Source organism: Nipponia nippon, unplaced genomic scaffold (genome assembly GCF_047370975.1).
Source record: "Nipponia nippon isolate SJK-2023a ecotype South Korea unplaced genomic scaffold, ASM4737097v1 scaffold_20, whole genome shotgun sequence".
NCBI classification, from domain to species: Eukaryota; Metazoa; Chordata; class Aves; order Pelecaniformes; family Threskiornithidae; genus Nipponia; species Nipponia nippon.
The window spans coordinates 1,185,731-1,211,486 of NW_028262337.1; the positions used below are offsets into that span (position 1 = coordinate 1,185,731).

The 25,756-nt window shown below is 37.5% G+C and overlaps 1 protein-coding gene across 3 annotated transcripts in view; it reads right to left on the bottom strand.

The window, feature by feature from the left end:
• TTC33 (tetratricopeptide repeat domain 33) overlaps positions 1-25,756 on the bottom strand; it is a 49,298-nt gene that overhangs the window by 22,136 nt on the left and 1,406 nt on the right. The gene's annotated exons all lie outside the window — the stretch shown is intronic.

Here is a 25,756-nt window from a genome sequence, read left to right on the forward strand (position 1 = left end):
TGAACTGTTTTCAGGAACTGGCTATTTGTTCTTCTGACCAAATGGATGCTAAGTTCTACAGTGCAACTGGCCTCAAGTGAATTTACAATTCAACACAGGAAAACTATGACAAAGCAATGACTTAAAACTAGAAATCTTGAACTGACTCCAATTCCCGTTATTGTCAAAATCAGCCTTAGTCAGGCATAAAGAAATATAATCTGAACCCAACATGCCTTGCTACAGTCATCATTTAAAATTTCTTTTCAGCCTAAAAAGGCTGAAACATAGGAGTTGCCCTCCTGCATTTCTGTACTGTAAGATATGAAAGATATCTGAGTAACTTTGGTATATAAATATAAGAAGGAAGTTGAAAGTAAACAGCGATACTGAAATCACTCAACTTTGGGAAGGCATACAGTAGCTTCATAATATGTCGCCCTTCCCTGGAAAACTGAAGAAAACAGAAGAGTTGACCAAAATCAATAAAAAGTAGGTCTTTGTCTTGAACAAAGAGGTAAAACTTGAACAAATGCATACTAGGGTTTGGGACCATATCGAAGAACAGTAACAGCATAATAAGATGCAGTTACAGGGGTGCAGTCTTTCAACCCTAAAGATGGCCTCAGATTAATGAGTCTGTGGGATGCCACAAGTTCTCTGAATATGTTTCAAAATCCACCTTTGTTATGGAATCGCATAGGAACTCCAATATTTATATTAGTTTCACTGCAAAGGAATGAAAACAGTTACTCTTGATAGAGACACACACTGCAATTTTAATATAGTATAGATAAAACTAAAGTAATTTTCACATGCACTTCATATGGGAACAGTTTTTATCTTCCCCTATTCCTCATTCCTCCTTCTCTTTCCCTTCCCCATTTTTCAGTCCTCCAGCTTGTATTATGCCTCCAGGTTTTCCAGAGCAGTCACATGAAGACTTCAGAAAGTTCTGAACCAATTGGGAATAGAAGAATAGATTGGAAAAGCAATGCAACTGAAGTAAAACTCTCATTGTGATTCAGGTATATTAGTTTGTAAATGACGCTGATAAGTATGTTTAGCACTCAAATTAAACATCAAAGGATGTTTCAATAAATTTTCACATTTCCTCAAAGTTTAGCCACCAGCTGTGCATTTGTCATGCCAGTTCATTCCCCAGGGGCAGGTGTTCACATTAAAGGAAACATCACCACATTTTCTACATATGTCAGTAGAAGCCGTAAGCTGTCATTTAGTTAGCAAGAACTACTTTTTGAGTAGAAGATTATAGCTTTGTTCAAGACCTAGCACAATAAAAACCCATACGAGTAAGGGAAGTCCTCAGCTCAGTTAGGTGGTGTTCTGGCCATGCAGTGACACTCAATATTGTGAGTGTAGCAAAAAAGTTTAGAAACAGATGATTTTGGAGAACAGAGCAAACACAGTAACGACATCAGTAACCACAAAGGAAGGAACAACAGTGGCATTCTGGAAATAGATGCAAGATAAAAGTTGCATTTCAAGAGCCTCCATTCTGTGGATGGAACATCACTGCTCAAAGTGTCAATCTGAATGGGATAAAAACTCATAGCAAGAACACACTACCTCTGAAGGGAGAACCAAATATGGGCAAATATTCCCCCAAATCCTGTTGAGTTTTGCTGCCAATTTGTCAACAGTCTGCCAACAGAATAAAGATGGCCAAAGAAAAACAGGTTGTCCATTCACAGAAATGCTGTACTGTGTGTGTTCTGTGTACAAACAGTAAGTTACTCAACTCCACCTGCAACCCTCAGAAAGTGTGATCAAAGAGAAGTGATGACAGAATGCTGGAATCGCTTCCCAGGACTGAGAACACAACAGAAGAGGGCTGGAGAAGGAAGATTTGTCTGCAGGCATGTGCTGAACCGCCTGCTCAAAAGACTGCTAGCTGACTGCTAGTTTACAGTGTGGACATATCCACACTGCTGTGAAACATCGATCTTTGCAGTGCATATATTTCCTTAAGAAGAAAATCTGATAAAACACGACTGTTCCATTCTTTTAGAAATTCTCAGTAAAAAAGATGTTTCCATTGTTGTTCCAGGAAAAACTAAGGACGCTGTTCTTATTAAAAGAAACTGAGCCGTGTTACTTGCTCTAATAATGCAAACTTAAGAAAAAATTCCTTTCTATAAAGACAGTCTTTTATTCAAAGAATTTTCTACCTCATTCCTTTGAAGGAAAAGAGTATATATGGTATTAAATATCAAATGACCTACTGAAAAAGTAGCCTGGGGATATAAGATACAGTTGTAAAGTCAGTGTTCCAGTAAATGTTTTATGAAAACCATAAACCTTGGCTGAAATAAGAAGTGAGCTAACACAGGGGTAGTGTTGTAGAATAAATTATTAAAAAATAGATCATTTTACTGTCTCTCAGTATCTTTTTGAGCTGACCTGTACAGGACCTTTATTATTATAAGGAGGAAGAAGTAATTTTGAAAAGGAAAACTTCCAATATAAATATGATACCTGCTTTGGGTTTAATGAACACAAATTTAATGAGCATTTCATTCGCTATTCCCATTTCTTTCCTTAACAAGTAAATAAGCTCACACACAGCTGAGTGACTAGCCGGTAGCAAGCACATATGCATAAGCTGAGCTGCAAAAACCACCACGATATAGCTGGCAAAACTGAAGTAACAAATTTTAGCTTAATACTGTCCCACAGAGGTCTGCCTGAACTTCTTCCTATATGCCTGATGTGGAAAGAGAGCGCATATGTTCAGAACACGCACCATGGCACAGTTGATGCACAGTAACATGCATTTGAATCTTATATCCCTTCAGAAAAAAGGGATATGAAACCTACCACTTCAAAGATTAAAATAACTTGTATCAAAAATAACATCTCAAACAAGAATGAGACTTGCTATGGTTTAACCCCAGCCGGCAACTAAGCACCACACAGCCACTTGCTCAGACTCCCCCCACAATGGGATGGATGAGAGTTGGAAGGGCAAAAGTAAGAAAATTTGTGGTTGAGGTAAGAAGTTTAATAATTGAAATAAAATAATCACAGAATCATAGAATGGTTTGGATTGAAAGGGACCTTAAAGATCATCTGGTTCCAACCCCCCTGCCATGGGCACGGACACCTTCCACTAGACCAGGTTGCTCAAAGCCCCATCCAGCCTGACCTTGAGCACTTCCAGGGATGAGGCATCCACAACTTCTCTGGGCAACCTGTTCCAGTGCCTCACCACCCTCATACTGAAGAATTTCTTCCTTATATCTAATCTAAATCTGCTCTCTTCCAGTTTAAAGCCATTACCCCTTTTTCTATCACTACATGCCCTTGTAAAAAGTCCCTCTCCAGCTTTCTTGTAGGCCCCCTTCAGGTACTGAAAGGCTGCTACAAGGTCTCCTTGGAGCCTTCCCTTCTCCAGGCTGAACAACCCCAACTCGCTCAGCCTGTCCTCATAGGAGAGGTGCTCCAGCCCACTGACCATCTTCATGGCCTTCCCCTGGGACTCGCTCCAACAGGTCCATGTCCTTCTTATGTTGGGGGCCCCAGAGCTGGACGCAGTACTCCAGGTGGGGTCTCATGAGGGCAGCGTAGAGGGGCAGAATCACCTCCCTCGACCTGCTGGCCACACTGCTTTTGATGCAGCCCAGGGTACGGTTGGCTTTCTGGTCTGCAAGCGCACATTGCCGGCTCACGTTTAACTTCTCATCAACCAACACCCCCAAGTCCTTCTCCTCAGTGCTGCTCTCAATCCATTCTCTGCTCAGCCTATATTTGTGCTCGGGATTGCCCCAACCGATGTGCAGGACCTTGCACTTGGCCTTGTTGAATGTCATGAGGTTCGCATGAGCCCACCTCTCCAACTTGTCAAGGTCCCTCTGGATAGCATCCCTACCCTCCAGCATGTCAACCACACCACACAGCTTGGTGTCGTCAGCAAACTCGCTGAGGGTGCACCCAATCCCACTGTCCATGTCGCCAACAAAGATGTTAAACAGTGCCGGTCCCAGTACTGACCCCTGAGGAACGCCACTTGTCACTTATCTCCACTTGGACACCAAGCCATTGACCGCAACTCTCTGAGTGCGACCATCCACCCAATTCCTTACCCACTGAGTGGTCCATCCATCAAATCCACGTCTCTCCAATTTAGAGACAAGGATATTGTGTGGGACAGTGTCAAACGCTTTGCACAAGTCCAGGTAGATGACATCTGTTGCTCTTCCCTTATCCACTAACGCTGTAACCCCATCGTAGTAGGCCACCAAATCTGTCAGGCATTATTTGCCCTTTGTAAAGCCATGTTGGCTGTCACCAATCACATCCTTATTTTCCATGTGCCTTAGCATAGTTCCCAGGAGAACCTGCTCCATGATCTTGCCGGGGACAGAGGTGAGGTTGACTGGCCTGTAGTTCCCTGCATAATTATAATATAATAATATGATAATATTATAATAATAATTATAATATAATAATGGCAATAAGAATAATAGTAAGTTGTAGTGAAAAGAACAACAACAAAAAAAAAGAGAGGAACAAAATGCAGGAAAAACAAGTGATGCAACTGCTCACCACCTGATGACCTATGTCCAACTCGTCTCTGAGCAGCAGTCACCACCCTCCAGCCAACTCCCCCCTGTTTATATACTGAGCATGACCTCATACGGTATGGAACAGCCCTTTGGCCAGCCTGGGTCAGCTGTCCTGGCTGTGCCCCCTCCCAGCTTCTTGTGCACCTGGCAGGGCATGGGAAGCGGAAAAGTCCTTGACTTAGTGTAAGCACTACTTAGCAACAACTACAACATCAGTGTATTATCAACATTATTCTCATCCTAAGTCCAAAACATAGCACTATACCAACTACTAGGAAGAAAAGTGACGCTATCCCAGCCGAAACCAGGACAAGACTCAAAAATTGCAGATCCATCCACTGGTGATGCTATAAACCTTCTTCAGAAACCTCTGACATTTATTAAATTGGAGATTAATCCCAAGCAACAGTTGGCTGGGGGCCTACTGACTGGAAAGCAGCTTTGCAGATAAAAGACCTGGGGGTCCAGGGAGACAAGAACTTGAGTACGAGCCAGCAATGTGCCCTTGCAGCAAAGAAGCCCAACAGCATCTTAGGCTGCCTTAGCATCACCAGCAGACAGAGAGGTGATCTACCTCAGCTCTGGTGAGAACACATCTGGAGTGCTGGGTCCAGTTCTGGGCTGCCCAGTATGACAGAGACATGGATATACTGGAGTGAGTCCAGCAATGGGCCACAAAGAAGATTAAGGGCCTGGAGCATCTGTCATATAAGGAGAGGCTGAGAGAGATGGGACTATGCAGCATGGAGAAGGGAAGGCTCAAGGGGGATCTTATCGAAGTGTAAAAATACCCAATTTGGAAGGGGGGCAAGAAGTAAAGGAGATGGAACCAGACTCTTCTCAGTCATGCCCAGTGACAGGACAAGAAGCCATAGGCACAAACTGAAGCACAGGAAATTCTCTTTAAACGTTATCTCCATCGCTGGAGATATCCAAAACCCAACTGGACAATGTCCTGAGCAACTTCCTCTAGTTGACCTTGCTTTGACCAGGAGTTGGAGTAGAAAATCTCCTAGGGGTCCTTAAGGATTATATTATACTAAGACATCAGCAACCTCAAGTGATACATGATTTAAGATGAAATATGGTTATCTCTTGGCTAAATGAAAACAAATTTTAAGCAAAATACAATCTTACAACAAATAGACCCATTAATTTTTATATGTCTGGGATTACTGTAAAATCTTATCTAATGTAGCAGTGAAGAAGTCACAGAATATTCATAGTAGGCATATCTTGACTTTATAGAATATCAAATTAATATTCCCAGCAAAAGTAAAACCCTAATCTGTATATACATTGTAACTAAGCATCTAAACTCCAGAAATATAAAGCATTTTTAAGAAAAGATTATCATATTCTAAAGTACTGAATTACTATTTATCTGAGTATAGAGACACAGTATATTTAATTTTATCTACCCACAGTGATTTCAGTAAAATAGTACACCTCACTATAAAAAATTATACAATTGTAACCAGAACTTAATTATCATTTTCTCTTCTTTATTGCCATGCCATAAAAAGGAATAAATTATTGAGAACTGGATACATCTGGGATGGCTTCAGTGTAGAAGATTTGATGGATCTTGCCAATTTTTATTTAACAGCATATGAAATCCCGTAGCTCCCTTGAAGTACTAAAACTGCTCTCTTCAGACGTGCTATTGACCATCTGGGAGCTATACAGACTTGGCACGTTTTACTACAGCTTGCTAAACTTTTGAAACAAACATCTCATGCTTACACTTCACTTTTTCAAGACCACTTCTGGGAAAACAGGATCTCTTGAACTCTTAAATAAAATAATTAAAATAAATTCATATTTCCATAAAAAATATTTAATTGGTGGCTTTTGGATAAAAAACCAAACCAAACCAAACCAAAAACAAACCCTGTTTAAGTTAGAGAGATAAGTTTTTGAATCATACGTGTATATATAATGCTAAAAACCATCACTGCAGATCATGCAGGATCTGGAGTCCTGAAGCTTCACTCCAACAGGCTGGCCACAGTTGATGCTTCAGGAACAGATTGAGACAGGGCATGCTCAGAGTGACACTGAAAATATCTGAAGATATACTGAAGAGATGAGATGGTATCAAATTAAGACAAAATTGACACAGGCCTGCAGGAGAGAGGCAGATTACAGGAGTACAGTGTCAGAAGGGATGAGGCAATGTAACTCCTGGGAATTCTTAGGGACTTGGACTCCTACAATCTGATGTTACAGGAGGACGAGGAAAAACATGGTTAGACGGAGCTAAGGAAGGGAAGAGGAAAACAACATTTTAAAAGAATGGGGCTAAATATCAAATACTTATATCATATAGGATGAATGTAAATTGTCTGTGGCCACCAGGAACACCAGCTAGAACAATTTTAATGCAGTGTAGGATCAAATTCAGACTTTGGTGGAAGCTAAAGAAAAAGAACACTAGACAGTAATTACACAGAGTACATAAAAAGAAAAGAGAAATGAAAAGAAAAGCAGAAGTTCATTACAGAAATAGACTTCCCTTTTTAAGCTGGGACACGATGCAGAGCTGCACTGTGGGAGAAAAGATGCAAAGAACAGGTGAAGGAGAAAACTAAAAAGAATAAAGGAGAATGAACGTCACATGGCTTTTTTGTGTCTAACAACTTCAGAGTCTTGCAACCCAGCTACGTTTTTACAGTAAAATACTTCCTCTGCTGAGGGTGAGGAGGGAGGTGTGTGGCACTTTATAAAAGCATCTAGAGAAGAACAGCGTGCAGAACAGGTGAAAGGAAATTGTCTGTGTAAGTGTGCGCAGAAAATCCTTCTGCATAGTTAGTGCCATACAGCACGTTTAACCTCACTGGTAACCTTCACAAGATTGGTAGGTCTTTAAACACATGAAGTACAATAGTAAATTTTCTTTTGAAGTGTTAGCAAATCTAAAATTTTTATTTTTTTTTTATTGCAGACAATTCTGACACTATTGATGAATCATCATTACTGCAGCTCAAAAACATAGCTATTTATGGTAAATAAAGTGTCATACATTACTTCTGATTATGGAGGGAGAAAGTTAAAACCAACTGCTTTACTATCTACTAAAACTTCCAATAAAACATTTTAATTTAACAGGGTGATTTAGGTATGACCACACTAATGACCACAGGTAAAGAGGTGCCTGACAATTCTTCAACGGCACCTGACCATGTATGTGTTCTTGCCCCACAGTAAAGGGGAGATAAACACCAAGTTGCTGTAACTGCCCTTCAAGTAGGTAAACTATACTGAATTTACCATGGGGTAAAAGAGCATGCATGTAGCTAATGCACATAATTTCAAAGCACACTTATTCAGAGTTACTATTCTTACACATATTAGACCCCTCAGTATCAGGTCGTTGACACCTGGACACTAGTAGTGCACATAGGAAAAGATTCTGCTGTGTAAATCTGACTAGTTTTCACCATGCAGCAAATACAAAGTTCTGTTACAAGTAAATCAGTTGAATATACCACAAAATTAAATAGCTACACAAATACTTCAAAGATACTTATCTCACTTAAGAACACAGAGGAACAGATGCGAAATACCATTTCATCACATGCCAAAAGTGATTACCGTGCTAAACTACAAGATCAAGTTCTTAACATAAGTTCGACTTGCCATTTTCCTAATTTTTATTTCAGCCACACATGTAAATATGGACACCTTTTAGCATTGCAACTATTAGGCAAATACAGTTTTGAAACTACCTTTGCCAAAGAAAAAGAATGAAATCCAACATTGGAGAAAGATGATCTCGTAACTAATACCCAGAAGTGAAAGCGACAAAATCAGGATTCTGGTACTGTCTCTTACAGTGACATCCTCTCTCATGTGGGAATAACATTTAATTTCCTCACATACAATATGAAAAAGTAATTGAATAAAAAAAAAAATCACTCACTACTACTACACAATGATTTCACTGAGACCCAGGAATGGAATATACTGCAGTAAATAATTTTAACGACAAATGACAGAGGAGTTAATGCAACAGAGTACTAGATAACAATAGGGAGTGAACAGTGCCTACACTTGACAGTCTGCCATAAGATGTCTTTCACAAATAGATTTTATATTGAATTGTAAGCTGAGGGCCCTGCTGCCTTTGACTTATTTTTATACCCTTCTTTACAATCTGGTCAATCACTGATTCATGGTCCACCCCACTCAGATACTGCACTTATCTGGAAGGAGACAAGAACATCTGTAAACAAATGCAACACCTCTGGCTGCTGATCAATTCTCTTGCTGCTAACTGAAAGACCCCTTTCATTCCTGTGCCTTGTACACTCGTACTATCAGTGTGTGAGATTTCAGGGCTTTATCCTCAAGGAGGGCTTTGGAAAGTGTGTATGTGCATATGCTTGTGTTTATTCTTCAACCATGAAATAATTACTTCAGCTCTGACTAATATAGAATTATACAGTAGTTTGACAAGCACTGGCTGAAGCAAGACCAAAGGACATATTTATCTTTTAAAAAAAATCTTTATATTCAGGAAAAACCCCAACAACTTGCATACTACTAAACAAAACCTTAGTTAAACATGCCAATGACATGCAAAATTCTAGAAACTGGATGCTCTACAGTTTTGTTTCTGGCTTTACTGTAGAATGGACCTGGCATTGCTACTTCATATTATTTCCCTGAAAATATGGATGTGATATAAAACTTATATAACAGAGGAATTTACTTACCTGCAATAAGATTACATCATGAAGACTGTCAGAAGCTCAAAGAAATACACTGCTAATCACAAAGATTTCCTTATCTTTGCAAACGATCCTACAAAAACACTCAAAAGAGTCAAAATAACTGCAATTTTTTTTACAAGTTCAGGTTAATTTTAATTATTTGTCATAGCATTGAGAACTTTGTAGTATAATGTTTAAGTGGGAATCGTTAATAGCACAAGTTCTCTCTACAAGCTGTTAACTTAGACACCAGGGTATTATTCAGAGTGGAGGAACAGAATTGGAAGAATATATTATGCTTCCTTCAATTAAGTGGTGGTTTTGCTGGTTTAGTTTTGTCATGAAAACCACAAGACCCTGCTGTCTCTGACTACATACCAGATTAACTATAGAAATATTAACAGAGAGACTGCAGTGAGAAATATTTAGATTTTTACCATGTAAAAGTTAAAAAGTACAGTATGCACAAATGTTTGACCTTAAGGAGGAGTCAAAAGAAATAAGCTATTTCTACCTGTATTCTATTAACATGAAACTGTCAAGTAATTGCAAAACGGAACATAAAGAGCTGTGTAAAAATACACCGTGAAAGATCTTAATTCACCAGTGCACAATATTTGAGAACTTCTTTACAGACAGGCAAACCTTTTACCTGTATTTCTCCAGTATCTATAGTTGTGAGTTAGGTAACATACCTGTTTGTCTTAAACACATAGTAGAAGAATCATTTTTCTATTTAAAAAGGCAGTGCTAACAACAGAATTGTTGATACAGAGGAAATAACAGTTATATTCACATATGCTGTAAGCCATATTAGAGTGCTTAAGAACAGAAATTGTCAGGACCTTCCACACCACTGAGAAATACTCTCAGGCAGGAGAACATTTACTATGTCATACAACTACTGTGTTCATTTAAGAGCATTAAAAAGAACAAATATGAATTATATACATATAACTAAAAAAAGAATTCCATTTTCAAATGCTTTCATGTTCAACATTAGTGTCAGATAAGATGACAACTGGTAAAAAAGAAAACACCTAAGGAATTCTCTACAGGGTCTAGAAGCTACTTTGCATTTGTCTAGAAACACGTGGAGTACTTTGTTAAATCCCAGCCTTGTAATTTAACATAACATAATTAAAATTGGGTACTAACTGTCATTTTATGGGTGAGAGCTCTGTAGGAAGCCAAAATAAGCAGTGACAAATAGGAGCAGAACTGAGGTTTACACATGGAATCCAAATCAAGAATAGGAATACAAGTTTTATTACTTCTGAACATGCCATTTCATTATTTAAGCAGTAAGAACAGACTGTAGTAACCTTACAAGCTTCAAAAGAGAAAAATCAATTCACTATTTTAGTATCCTAAACAAAATCTGCAAATTAATATAAATCAAGTATCAGATATTGCAATAGTTATAGTAGTTTAGTCTCCACAGAGAAATAATGTATTTTTATTGCTGAAATGATGTTTTAAATACAAAGCTTTAGTTCCTCAAAATAGTTTCAAAGAGTAGTTCCTCTGAAAGCAGCAGGACAAAAAAATGTAGAAGAATAATTTTTATGCTGCATTTGAAGCAATTTTGAGGTCATATTCCGGTCTTGAGAATTATTTGTTCAGATAGCCTTTAGAAACATAGTAGTACAGCTAGAACGATGGGTACCATCTGTTTTCTTCTTAGTTGAGTAGGCATTTAATCCTTTTAACCTTCTAATTATTTGTCCAGAGATGGCTGACAGCTTTGTCTCTCTTACTTCATGTTATGATCCTACTGGTTCTCAGAAGTCAGTCATAGAAACTAGGGCGAGAAGTCAAAAGCTGTCAACAGCACCAAAAAAAATTTCTGGGATTAGATACCAGCATTTCTCCATCTTTCTCAAAATGACTTATTGCCAAAATATGACGCTCAAGGGTAGGGTATTAACAGGGCAAAACATTTTGGGAGAGATTATACACAAAAAGCAACAGTCTGCTCACATTCTGTTCTGAGCAGTTCCATTTCATCTAGTTGACATGCTCTTGTTATCTGTACTAAATAACGTGATTCCCCTTCATTTTCTTTCTCTCTATTACTTTTGGCCTCTTTGCAATGTTTGCTGATGTCGACATCACAGAGTAACAATGACAGAAGTTATATACAACAACTGAGAGAAAGAGATAAAGACAGAGGAAACATGTAATTCTCTATGGCATTTTGAGACTTAAAGGGCAATTTTAATTCATTTTTCACGCAAGTGCCAATAAGTTGAGTAGGCAGGTGCCCTACAATCCTCCCCACATAGCTGAAACTATTAGAAAGCATTGATGTAAAACAACTATAAAGTACCAATACAAATACTAGTCAGCAAAAACCATCAAGTCTCCTGAAATAAGTGAAATACAGACACGTAATAAACAGTATTATCTACCTACAAGGACATAATATACACATATACAGATTGTATAGAGACTGGATGTCACCATCCAGACCTAAAGGAATGTATCAGACATTTCTAAATCCCAAGATGACTAACATGCAAATCATACACTTAAAAGTGGCAAGAAGAGTGGGAACTTTCACTACCAGCACTGCAGAGACGAGGTGTGGTAAGCCTCAGTGTCACTAGGCAAAAATGTTCTGTAAAGGGACAGATGAGGCAAGCTCAAGTTTGTGCTCCAATTTCCATGACAGAGCTAGTTAGTCACTTACAACGCTGTTATGTTTCTACTAATAAGCAACTTTACAAGAACCAATAGATTCAGACTGATGATTTTTATTGGCAGTGTAATTTTGCATACACATAATAGTGCCTATTGAAAGAGAGTAACAGCAAGAACTGTTTAAACTATCTCCTTCAATTTTTCCCATAGCACAGCATGAGATGCAAAATAAAACATTAAAGATTCAACAGAAGATTAATATTTCAGATGGTCTTATCTACATTAATTACTAGAAAGGAATACTTAAGCCATTTAGTCCACAATATCGTATGCTTCTGAATCCCAACTTCTAAAATTAATTGTTCCTCTTCCTCTTATTTTATGACTCAAATCCTATGCTCTACCTAGCAGGGACCATCTACAAAGAATATTTTGAGTTCTGGAAGGACTCCCTTTCCATTAAACTACCCATAGATTTACAACACACTTTCAGAAAAGTAAACAGGACAACAGACACTAGTTTGTTGCAATAACGCACACAGCTGCAATGCATCTGTGAACTAGAAGATCCCTTCTTCTGGAGAAAAAAAAAGGAAGCAATCAAAGCTTGACAGCTTCCGTGTTGCATCTGGAGAAAGGATCCGTGTCTCAATTAAGTATAAAAATACACCCTTTAACGTATATTCCTTACAACCTTCTCTCTTTAAACATCAGGTTGATCCTACTGATTAGCTAAACATAGTTAAGTCTGACTTGCAAAAGCCTTATTATTTCTCTACAAATCCTTTTCTTGGTGTAACGAAAGCTACCATCCACAAACTCTAAGAGCATCAATGAATTTTCTTTACACTGAGAAATATACTCACCTTGGTGGGTTTTTTCCAGCTTTGCTCAATCTTTACAATTTCTCTCTCTCAATCCCAATTTATTATCTGAATGTGATGACCAAAACTAAATAACTTGGGCATTCTCACAATCAGTTAAATTATATTGAAAAACTATAAATTACCCAGGAAAAAAAAAAGCCAAGTTAAAGATTTTTCCCATACTTATGCAATGCTCCATGTAATAGTTGTTTATACTAGTAATCTACATTAAAATTCCTTAGGTTTTATGACAGCAATTTATTCTGTAAATTAATTAGGACATTTTAATATTTATTATTCTAATTTTAGTATTCATTTCTTTCATTCTGTATGTCAACAACACTTCTAAAATTTTTTCCAGTATTGCTTGGAATACCTTTCTCACTTTGAATCCCACAAAAGAAATCAGCTAATAAAATAAATAATTTCTGAAACCTCATTCATTCAATTGCACCCACAACACAGAAGTATTGGAATTCTGCCACATTTCTGAAAGGCAAATAGAAATGTCTTTATATAAAGTTGTTTTTTAAAGGCAGATAAAAATGTCTTAATATAAAGTTGCAGAGTCATTCTAAGTGAGTTTTCAAAGGTTGTTCTGCACTCTCCTCATCTCAATCTAATTTCTTGCCCCTGCTTTGCACCACTATAAAAGCTTTTGCTTCTTAAACCAAGTCAACAGTCTAATCCAGGTTATGACCTGTCCAAACATTTGTTTTAAAACACCAAGCAGCTCCCCAGTGGAATTCTCCATTCGGCTACATGAACACAAAGAAGGTATCTTTACTTAGGCAGCCATGACATCACTATATCGTAATGGTTTTGCATGATAGCTAAACTTTAACATCTCAAGTATACGTTTGGATGTTGGAGAAGTTCACAGTCCTTACTTTACTAAATGAGACAAATGTTGTGATAGTCATGAAACTGAATGCATTATAAAAAATGGCATCTTTAGCAAATAGCTCCCTACCACCTTCATATTGAGAGCTCTACAAACAGATTTTTCAATTTGGCAGTGAGAGAAAGATGGTCTAGCAAGGGCTGACTAAAACAAAATTCATTTTCTATACTGGAAATTTTTTTTTTTTCAATCTCAACATGTAATCCTGACGCCCAGAATGCTTTATACAAACCTTTTCTTTATTAAGCCCCTGTTAAAGTCCTTTTTAAAGTCTCAATAAATATTAATCAAATTCAGATCAGTAATGCTCTTTGAAGACTGAAAGTTGAAATACTTCACTGAGCTACAATTCTATTTCAGAACATGCAATACTTCAAATAACATGTCCAGGAAAATAAGTTATGTGTGAGCAATACCAGGGAAAGTTAACCTTCTGACAAACAGAAGAGTTTCATTGACAGACCAGATTAAAAACAATCAAAAACATCTATGTCAACATCCAGATCCACTGAGGGTGAATTTATCATCATCACAAGAGCCAATTGCCAGGAAGAAAAAAGCTTGTATTAAAGCTTCCAGACAAATACAGCTTCCTACAGAGAAGCCTAGGCTGCAGAACTCCTTTCAGCAAGTTTATGCTATTTAACATATTTAACAGGTGCCTTCCATTTTTAACAGTAAAACAGGATTGTGGAGCCAGCTGAATACAAGCCATTATTCATCAACAACACCTCTTATCCAAAGAACCTAGTTTAAAAAAAAATCTACAGCTATGAACTGCATTTTGTCTTAACTGTCATTTCTTAATTTTTGCAGAAGACAAAAAGCTTAAGCCACGGCCTACTACATTAGATTTCTATTACCAGCTGACAGGTCACAGCCAAAACAAACAATGGTTTTTAAGATTTGCCATTTAGTTGCTAGAGCCAGCAAAACTCCAGAGGCTGGCAAGAAAACATGTCCAATACACACTAAGAATGGCAGCCTGTAAAAATTATCAGTTTGAACTGGCTTCAAAATAGCAAACTTCAGTTCTTCATGAAAACAAAATTTCTACAACTGTTTTTCAGAAAGTAAGTAAGAGGGGAGGGATACATTATCTCTGTCAGTATATGGTATTAGTGCACCAGGCACCATTCAGAGGTAGAGAGATACGGTCCTTTGTTTAAAACCTTGACTTATGGTATTTAAACACCATATTAGAAAATTGAGCATGATATTATAAATACCATGATTCTTCTCTTGTTATGACTCTCTCTGCACCTACCTCCCGTAAAAAAGCATACTTCAGTTATGTACTGCTAAAATTAGAGAAAATAACTGCTCTGCATATAACTCATTAGCACAGTCCTTTACAAGCTAAGTAAGAGTAATTTGTTCAAGGTCCAGTGACAAAGTTAAAGAATTAGACCCACTCTGAAGGAGATGAACATTTAAAAAGTATAAAAACTGAAATGTCTGGCCTGCAAGTGAAAATACATTCACAGACATCCATTTCAAATTATAAGTGAAATACAGTAACAATAACACTCAGGCAACACTAGACAACAATACCGCATAAATGAAAGAACTTGTCTCCACTTCCCTTGTTGTTTGGCCACTTATTCTAATACCCATTTTCCTGCCTATTTTGGCAAAAGCGTTTGTGAACCAGATCACAGCCAGCAACCAGAAAGAGGCTATTTTTCAGCTAGGCCTCTTCTCCAGGCCAGTGACAAACCGGTACTCTGAGTTGGCTCCCTCAGGGTAAAACAAAAAAATGGGGCCATTGCAAAGGGGTAGAAATGAGAGGGCAGCAGAGCTGGGTCACATTGACCCTGACTGAAATCAGCTTAACCAGTGACAGAACAGCAACCTTTGACTAGATACTTGTAAACAACCAAAGCCAGGTAGCATGTATCCCAGCCCTTGATTTCAATTAACTCAGCCCTGATATATATAATTTAACAATTGTCTACAAAATGAACAGTTAACTCTCATGGACAGGACAAAAAGCAGTAGAGAAAGTCAAGATCCACAATAAATTAGATTTTTATTTATTTTATGACCACATGTTAGTGACCCTACAAGAATTTTTTCTTGTGGAAGTACATTATGTTGTGAAGTTAACTCTTAAACAATTAGCAGTCCTATAACATCAAATATTTCCACGAAGAAAAGAGAATATACTGCTCTTGATTTTCCCCACCCACTATTTGAACTAACACTTCAAAAGACCTGACTGAACAAGACGTTGTTCCGAAAGAGGTTTTATTCTGAGCCTTTACTGCCAAGCATCCTTTCCAGTTTAAGGATACTTTCATGATATGCCATAAGATGTGGAGGACACCATTTAGGGAACTAGAGAAGAAGCTGACATACCTATAGAAACCAAGATCTCTGTAACAAAACACATTGCCATATCCTGCTTCTTTAGAAAACTCCTGAAACAAATGTTGCAGGGCAATTATGATCCCTTAAATTCAGTACATTTTAATCTTACGATATATGGGCAACAGGTGCACATCATGTTCAATGAGGATCATGCAAGGGATACTGAATTAATGTTTCAAAATTAAACTCCACAAACCATAAAGACTGTTAAAACAAATGGGGTGGAGGGGAATATTATCTTTGTCAGCAACAATAACTAGTCTTTGTTTAAGAGCAACTGGACAAAGGTATTAAATTAGGAAACGGCTTTATTTTTCTCCCTGCAGCCTATGAACAGAAATAATATTATGAAAAAATAATTTCTAAATACAAAGGTTTTATTACTCAAGTAAAAGCAACTAGGTGTATTTAACAGTAGATCTGGACAATAAAAAAAACCCACAAAACTAATTTTAAAGAATAAAACACAATCATATTTTACAGTATCAAAGTTGTAATACATAACGTCATCAATATAGGGAACCCTGGACACTGTGACAGCAGTACTTCAGTACAACAACTCTTGCCAGTGTCTGTCAAGCAAAGGATGTGGAAAAGGCCTCGAGTTGGATTTCTCTGTAAAACCTGCTTAGATTATTAATGTAAATTACTAGATTTTGCTAAGTTGTATTATACTATGTATATAAATAATAGAATTCTCTACATTTAAAAGCTGCATTATTAGAATGTCTAACTGAAGTTATGGGCAAAATCTCTTAGCTCAAGGCAGAAACATGGTCTTGAACTTGCTAGATAGTTTAACTTTTGCATTAAAGTATTTACATGAATCCCTAGCTGCCATCTACCAGTACAGACCTGCTAGCAGAAATCTGTTTCTGCAGGATGGCAATAGTGCTCGTTTTGCTGCCACCACGTCTACTATTTTAAAAGATGGTCCCTGTCCCAAGGGGGACATTGCCATAAGTAACAAAAATAAAAATAATAAAATAACAATATTTATATTTTATATTATTTATTTACAGTCCATTTTGTTATGTAGTTCCTTATAGGTCCTTAAGTAGTACTACAGAGTTATTCTGGGATTAGATGCAAATTCTATTCTAATATTCTATTTGGTCATAAATAAAAGCTGTCTGGAAAAAGTGCTAGGACTTAAACAGAAGCAACAGAAGCAGCTAGCACTGTAAAAATTCAGAAACTATCAATTCCTGCCTTAATGATTACTAAGAAAATCCAATTTTTTTTTTAATGAAATCTAAAAATCAGAGGCAAGTATTCATTATTTTCCAGTAACTTCACATGCAACAGAAGGATAGAAGAAAGTAATTGTCAGGCATGACTCCTCTATATAGAGATATTAATATATACATAGAAATGAATATATACTGATGAAACTTTTACTTAAGAACCAATTTTTTTTCATGCTTCTTCAATTCCAGTAACATACTCTACTTACTTAAATATAATGATTTTTCAAGTAAACAGACACATTTTCAAAGAGTTCATTTAAAAAAACACTACATAGCACATGTTCAGTGAATACTTTATAGCTTTTCAGCTATAAAGTTCTGCAAATTGTATTTCATGCATAGAAGGAACAGACCCTCTAAACTTAAATCCAGACAGACAACACACAAATTATCCTTTATCTCCAAACAGGTATTAGTAGTTAGGCCTGATTCATTCCACCTAAGTTTAGATACCTAACCTCAAGCACTTGCACAAAGACTTCAGTCACCCTGTAGCCTCACAGGCTGTATCTGTACCAGCACGCTGACAGTGCCGGGGTGCGTTCCCGGTCGCTGGCACCCGTGCAGTGTTACTCTCAGTTCTACAGAGTGGTCCTTGGCATGGCTGCGGCCAGCCGGCACTCTCCCAGACAGGTTGTCCATGGCCACCCTGTTCAGGAAGGCAAAAGCACCACAGAACAGTCCTGGTACATGTATAAGGCATCTATAGGGTTAACAGCGAGCAACAGGAACATCCAAATTGCAATTTAAGCTCTTAAGTGAGCTGAATTATGTCAATACCTCTTTCTCTTTACATTGTGAAGAGACCTTGAACAAACAGAGATTCGTATCTTGGCTGACTCCACTACATTCCTAAAGTTAAATAGGATGACATACAGGCATCAATTAAATTATGTTTTCTACTTAAGGAAAATACAAATATATATATATATATGCTTCCACAGTCTACAGTTGTTCCATGACTATTCATCTCTGCTTCTATTTACAAATACATGCCTACATAAATATGTACACATTCAAATACAGATGGATACTACAATGTCACAATTCACTATCCTCAAATAACAATAATTCTTACAAAAAGATACTCTCAAAATTATTCAAACTCTGTGTACAGTTTAAATAATCTACAGTTCTTCTTGCGCACACACTCAGAAAAATCTGCACTAAATTAGTAACAATTTCAACACTAAACTTCTGCTTTGCCAAGTAATAACCAGTTGTTGGAAAATAATGTGCCAGAACAAAAGGAAAATAACTAAATTAAACATAAAATGCAATTTAAACAAAAGGAACTACTTAAAACAAACATTCTGCAAAGAACTTCCTCCTCAATGAGAGAGGACAACTAGACGCATCGCCAGGAAGCAAGAACTCTTATCAGTAATTGAGGAAAAACAATAAAGCTAGCAATAAAAATTAACTTAAAGACAAAAATTAATGTGTTACTTCACACGGCAGTTTACAAGAGGGTGTTAAACACTGTAAAACGCTCTATGCACCTTTTTTTTTTTTAATTCTGTAGAAAGGTTATGAGGCCTGCAAAACAAACCATGTGTTCTGACTAGTAAGAGAGAAGCTGCAACACGTGATTTTCCCAAAAATTGAGGCAAGAAGTCCATACTTGTTCAGTCTTTTCTGTTTCAGCTCATGTGTTCTTCACTCAAGAATTACAGTTTACACACCCTTAATCTCATTTGAGTGAGCGTATCACGTGTAAGGCATTCTCAAGGAATCTAACAGCAAGGAAGTTATATATATACACACACACAATAGACAGTAACACTAAACAGTAAAAAACATTAAAAAGTGATGAGGTATTTTGACTAGGAGTCATGACCATGTTAATTAAACCCCTACTCATGCTATACAATTTTACTTACAGTGATAAGCCTACCTATTTTCTCTGCATTTTTGCATGATTGACCTTAGAAAACACTCAACCTAATCAAAGCTAATAATTACTGAGATTAAAAATTTTCATTTTATGTGGAGAACACCGGTATTGGTCATTCACTCTGAAAGAGGTAAGCACTATATGGAATAGCTAATTATACCTGGCAAGCAGTTTACATCCAAGACTGATACCAAAGAGGTATTTTCAGCCTACAAGGAATAGAAGAAGTGAGTACTTACTACATTCTCCTAGTTCTATCATAAACATTTTCTAGTGATTTCCCCTACACTTAATTACAAAATTCAACTGTGTAAGGCTTTCAGATCACTATTATGGAAGAGTCAACATTCCTGATGCAATATATCAGCAGCCTAACAGAATTTTAGACTTTATTCTAGGAGTCAGAAATAAAAGCTAAATTTCTAGACTCCCAGATTATCTACCAAATCAATCTTTTTAATTTTATAACTTTTAAAATATACCTTTGTTTTAAATGAGGTCAGTTAGCAGACAGAGACAGTAAGAAGGCAGAGCAAAGACTGCCCATTTTTTTCCATCCCTCTCTGTACCCAAAGCATTCCACCAAAGAGATATGGACTAGTGAAACAAAATGAAAAATAAACAAAGAGAAAAACGTTTCCCACCCACTGAGAAAAGTTCCATATCAATGACCTGTACAGTCAAATTCAAGCCCAAGGAACTGCCATCTGTATTCTAAATGCATCTGTAGTTTTAATGGGATATAATTACAGAATGGCCAAGACTGGAAGGAACGTCTGGAGATCATCTAGTCCAAACACGCTGCTCAATGCAGGGTCAGCTAAAGCAGGTTGCTCAGGTTATTGTCCAGGCAGGTTCTGAGATGGATGGATCCAACAAGGATAGAAAGTCCACACCATTCTCTGGTCAGTCTATCATCCATCAGGTTGGCTAAGCATGACTTCCCCTTTGCTAATCGATGCCAGCTACTCCCAATAACCTTCTTGCACTTCCTGTGTTTCAAAATGGTTTCCAGAATTATTTGCTCCATCACCTTCCCAGGGACAGATTTGAGGCTGATGGGCCCAGAAGCCCCTGAATCCTCCTCCTTACCCTTCATGAAGATAAGAAGTGACATTTGCTTTCTAGCAGCCCTCAGGAACCACCCCCAGCTGTCATAACCTTTCAAATGCAGCTGAAGAGTCTTTGCGATGACATGAACCAGCTGCCTCGGCACTTATGGATGGACCCCATTAGGTCCCATGAACCTGTACATGTCAGGTTTGTCTAAACATTTCATAGTCTGATCCTCCTCCACCAAGCGTAAGTCTTCCTTGCTCCAGGCTTTCCCTCTGGTCTCATGGTTCTGGGGTTCCTGAAGGCAAGTCTTATCAGTGAACAGCGAGACAAAAACAACGTTGAGTACTGCGGCCTGTTTTGCACCCTTTGTCACTAGATTCTCTACCCCATTCAGCAGAGGATCCACATTTTTCCCCAGTCTTCCTTTTGCTGCCGATAGACCTGTAGAAGGTCGTCCTGTTGTCCTTCAGATCCCTCACCAGATTCAACTCCAGGTGGGCTTTGACTTTCCTAATCCCATCCCTGCATACTCAGACAAGGTCTCTATGGTATTCCTGGGTCACATGACCCTGCTCTCACCTTTTGTACATTTCCACTGTATTTTTGGATTTTGTCAGGAGCTCCCTGTACATCCACACAGGACTCCTATCACCTTTTCTTTATTTCCTCCTCATCAGGATGAACAATTCTTGAGCTTGGAGGAGATGACTTGAAAAAAATGCAGCCACTTCTCCTGGACCCCTCTTCTCTCTAACATACCCCACTTCTCCTAGACTACTCCATAATGTAACACAGCCTATTAAACTGCGGAAATGTTTCTGCCAAAAACAGCTGTTGGATCTTCTGGGAAACCTCTTTATCAACACTATATTATGTAAGTAACGTCAGTTTTATTGACTGAAAATTGAAAGGCAATTCCGACACACTGATCTTTGCCCTTTGCCATGTTAGTTGCATCAAAATGAATTATCAAGATAAACTGAAAGCAGTTTTATTACTTTAGCCCTTTCGTAACTCATTAGTAATCAAGTGCTTATCATAATCTAAACTTGAAAGACACAGGTAAATTGAACAAACACAAATGTTATACGAACATGACAGAGAGGCTTTTCAACTTTATTTAAATAGGTGTTACTGTTCTGCTCCATCTGCCAAATACATATTTTTTTTTTTTGATAATGCTTAACTTACCACTACAGTAAACACACTTTTTAAAGGAGTGTGCCTCATCAGCTGACACTGACATCTTACAACGTCTACTGAGAAAGACAAACTTAATTACAGCTTATATAGCTAAGGAATCACAAACTACACATGTTGAAGTGATGTGGCATATTAGCACTAGGGGAAAAAAGTCTCACCTGTTAAAATGTGGAATAATTAGCACTTCACAGAAGTTCAGTTTATTTTTTAAAATAGATTAGAAAATTAAGTAATTCTCAAAGATTAATTCTTCTAGAAAAGTAAACAGTTTCATGAAAATTGACCTATTATGTGGTCTGCTTGTAGTACTTTGGCATATCCTTATTTAATTTGCTGCTGCAAAAGCTCAAAGAAAGAAAGAGTAAAACCTTATTCATCAATCTAATTTACACATCAAGTGACCAAGTGACACAACTATTTATTTTAACATAGGTGAATCTCTATAAGCTCAGCCAAAACATAAAAGTGTTACAGTTGAAAACATGATCTTCCCAAACCAGTATCAGCTTTAGAGATGGAGATTTTTTTAGTGCAACACAGAATAATAAATATAATCAGAACAGAGAGCAGTATTAACTTTTATTTAGCAAAACTGAAAAATTAAATGCACATCAGTAGGAATTTAAACCCAATAGTGTCTATTTGCAAAAGAAAATTAAGTATTTAGATAAGCATTTTTTGCATATCTTCAGGGTACATGGAGAAGAACTCTATCTCCACCTACTGGGCCAGCTACCAAAATGTCTGTAGTTTGAAAACAGCACAGGGAGGTTGCAAAGCCGTCTATATTAATATGAACCTCAATTATATTGAAGATATTAGTCTGACAGAAGTTTTTCTTCTCCATGCTGTTAGCTGCCTACATGCCATATGTTTGATGACATTATACTTCATTGTTTACCTAAACACCATTGCCTCACCTAAACCCATTCTTAAGCTTGTGTGTGTGGGAACATCCATACTGGTGTCTCCAGTTGGATAAAATGCCAGCATTGTAAATTTCATATAAGCAAAAACAATTTCTCCTCTGGAATACTCTCTTCTTTCCACCAACAGACAATATTCTGTTTCCTGAAAGACTGTGTGTATGTTTGTACCTGTTTGTCATCTTCGTAACTGTCTATTGATCAAGTCTATAGGTCAGGATTTCCTGACCTATTGTGAATGTGTTCATAACAGACACACTGGGATCATCAACCTAGTTCAACACCTGTTTCTGATAGTCTCCCCTTCTTTCTCCCCATCCCACAATAAGACTAAAATATGGATCAGAAACTGTTCTCTTCAGCACCATTTTTCTTCTGTGTGCGTCTCAGTCACAGCTTAACAGGTTTATGCGCACACATAACAGCAGGTACAAATACTCCTCAGGCAGCTCCCACAAAAGCCCATAGAGGGCTGCCACTTCCAAAACAATTCACCCGTGCCACTCCTGAGTTTGTCAATGGGCAAAGAAAGCAGTCTGTATCAATTCTGACCCCCAAGAAGCCCATTCATTATTCCTTTGCCCCCCAAGAAGCACTGAGACTCACTTTACCAGCACAAGTCAATCAGATCTCACTCATCTGCAGAATCAGACTTACTGCATACACTGAGACTAACAAAACCATAGTGGAGGTGTAATACCATCACTGCCTTCCCTTACCAGAAAAATAAGCTAATGGACTAACCAAGCATAAAGGTGGTAATCACTAGTCTAGCTAAGTAACAGTGGATCTGCTTATAAAATCCGTCTTTCATCACCAGCTTTGCATCCCTGTTAGTTGGTCGTGGGTACGAGTCCAAGGACACCCATCACACCCATCACCTTGGCCTTGGGGAATTTGCGCAGGTTGATCTTGGAGCATGAAATTTCTTCCTTGTCTCCTGATGAACTCTGTCCTGCTCTACTGGTTTAGTGGTGGACTTGGCAGTGCTAGGTTAACGGTTGGACTTGATCTTACAGGTCTTTTCCAACCTAAAGGATTCTATATTAATTTTGCCGTGAACATTACCTCGGAGTCTCTTTTCCATAAGAAGTGAAGTTGAATTTATCACTTTCCATTCTTTCCTTTATTTAGCCTCTTGCTTCTTCCCAAGTCTGTTTTCTTTCAGGATCCCTCTTCTTCTCTCCACTCCACGAGTAACAGCAACTAAGACGCCACTTTAGTTACCTCTAGTGCTCAGTCTTTGCTTTTCTTCTGAGTTCTTCAATGGAACAGATACCATCCTTTTACCTAAGTGCTACACACTCCAACTCAAATCTTTCTTTAACTGTTATTATGCTTTGATATTTCAGGAAACAATCTACATTAGTTATTTAATTATTTATGTGAGTCTGCTTATGCTGTACAAATGTATATTCAAGAAATAGACCATGTTTGTCTGAAACACAATTACAGCAACCACTTTCCACCAGAGAGAATAAACATTCCTTTCAGTCTACTTCCTGATGTTCCCAGTAATGGTATGTCAACTATTCCACCTGTTTAAGTAATAAAAGCCTCCCACTGTGAGTTTAGCAGTTTAGCCTCTAATCTATGTGTAATCTTTTTTTTTTTTTTAAGAGAAAGATCTGCCTGAAAGTTATGTACCCTGACAGCACCATACCACCATAATTGCCCAGACTGTACAGAGTGTGCTAGAGTAACTGATGGAAACTACAATTTCAAGTTCGAACTTCTGTTAAGCCTCAGATGTAAGAGTGTTAACACAAAAGAGTGTCATAAGCCTCCCAAAAGCTGCATTTTAATTTCTTGCTACTTGTTTCTCATACTTGCTATAAGCCATTCAGTGATTCTCAGTACCTCTCATAAGCACTTCTGGTGAGATACAGTTCTCACTAAATTCACAAAAACCCCTTTTGTTGCTACTTATGGATGGGTTAAACTTTTGTATTGTTTTCTAACTGCGAGATAAAGAAAAACTCAATCTCTAAGATCAACTTAAGATATTAAAAGCACCAAAAATTACCTGCTCCTCAAAATAAATATGCCGCAGTCTGTATCTTCCTGCTCTAGACCACATATACAACAGATTGTTTGCTGCTGTTCAAGAGATTTATTGCACTTTACATAATATACAAAACAAAACAAAAAAAATCAAAAAAGACGACCAAAATCCACAGAGAAAAATATATACAACATCCAAAGCAAAATACAAGGACGGCAAAAGTAGAATGGGAGATAAGACAGAAATAAAAATTAATCTTTGTTTAATATATGTAAGCACAGTAAGTATTAGTGATTACCAGATGTAGAATGAAAACATTTAGAAATACTTGTCTTCTTAAGCTTAAAAACACAATCTCTATATCTTGAAAACAACAGACCTACCTTTCTGTAGACCACTGTATCATTTATTTCCAGTGTTAAAAACAAAAATGTTAACAGACTCTTAATTTGTGTATTCTGTGTTTTCAGCTATTAGTATTAATGTAACTGACTTACGCAGCTACTGCATTAAAGGTATCGATACAATGGCAGGAGGCTTAAAACTGATTTAGTTTAATTTGGTTTAAATTTAAAGTCACCTTTAAAAGGCTTCAAAATTTTATTCAGGAATGACAGAACTCAGGAACACAAAAGGATGTACAGAAGTAAATCACTGCCCCCCTGAACAGCGCCACCATCCAAGTGAACGGTAAAAAGAGGAAACTATTTAAATATTTGAACAGAGGCCTTTTCTCAATGACATTTTTTATTTATTCATTATTTTTTAAATCAGACCAGACCACACACACAGTGTGTTTATTATCATATATGAAATTGCCTGCTTTAAACTTCTAAGTTGTTCTCTCCTTCATATTGCCCAGGGAAACCATTTTTAAGATGAAATTTCTTAACCCAAAAAGTTTAACAGCACAGGAGTGCACACTGATGTATTATGGAATTGTTTCTACCAGAAAAATAATGTTATATCTGGTCTGAGATGATCAATAAGACAGAAATGCTCATATAAGTAAAGTCTGGATACAGATTTACATGTCAAGCATTCTTAAGATTTTAAGGGGACTATTCTTGCAACTGTTTTGTCCTCCCCAGATAAGATTTAACCAAATTATGTATTCGTGTGTCATTTATAGTCCCTCCTTCCCTCCTCTAACCCTCCCCTACTCCAAAGGTGCTTTCTGCTTGAAGCATAATAGGACAATGGAGCCATCTTTGCAATATCCTTCCAAAATTGCCAAAGTCTCAAGACTCAGTACTGCGATCGGATGTTCAGAGCAGCCACATGAACCTGACTTTCCAAAAGCATCAGACAGATTAACAGTGCATTAGCTGCTTTACAGCA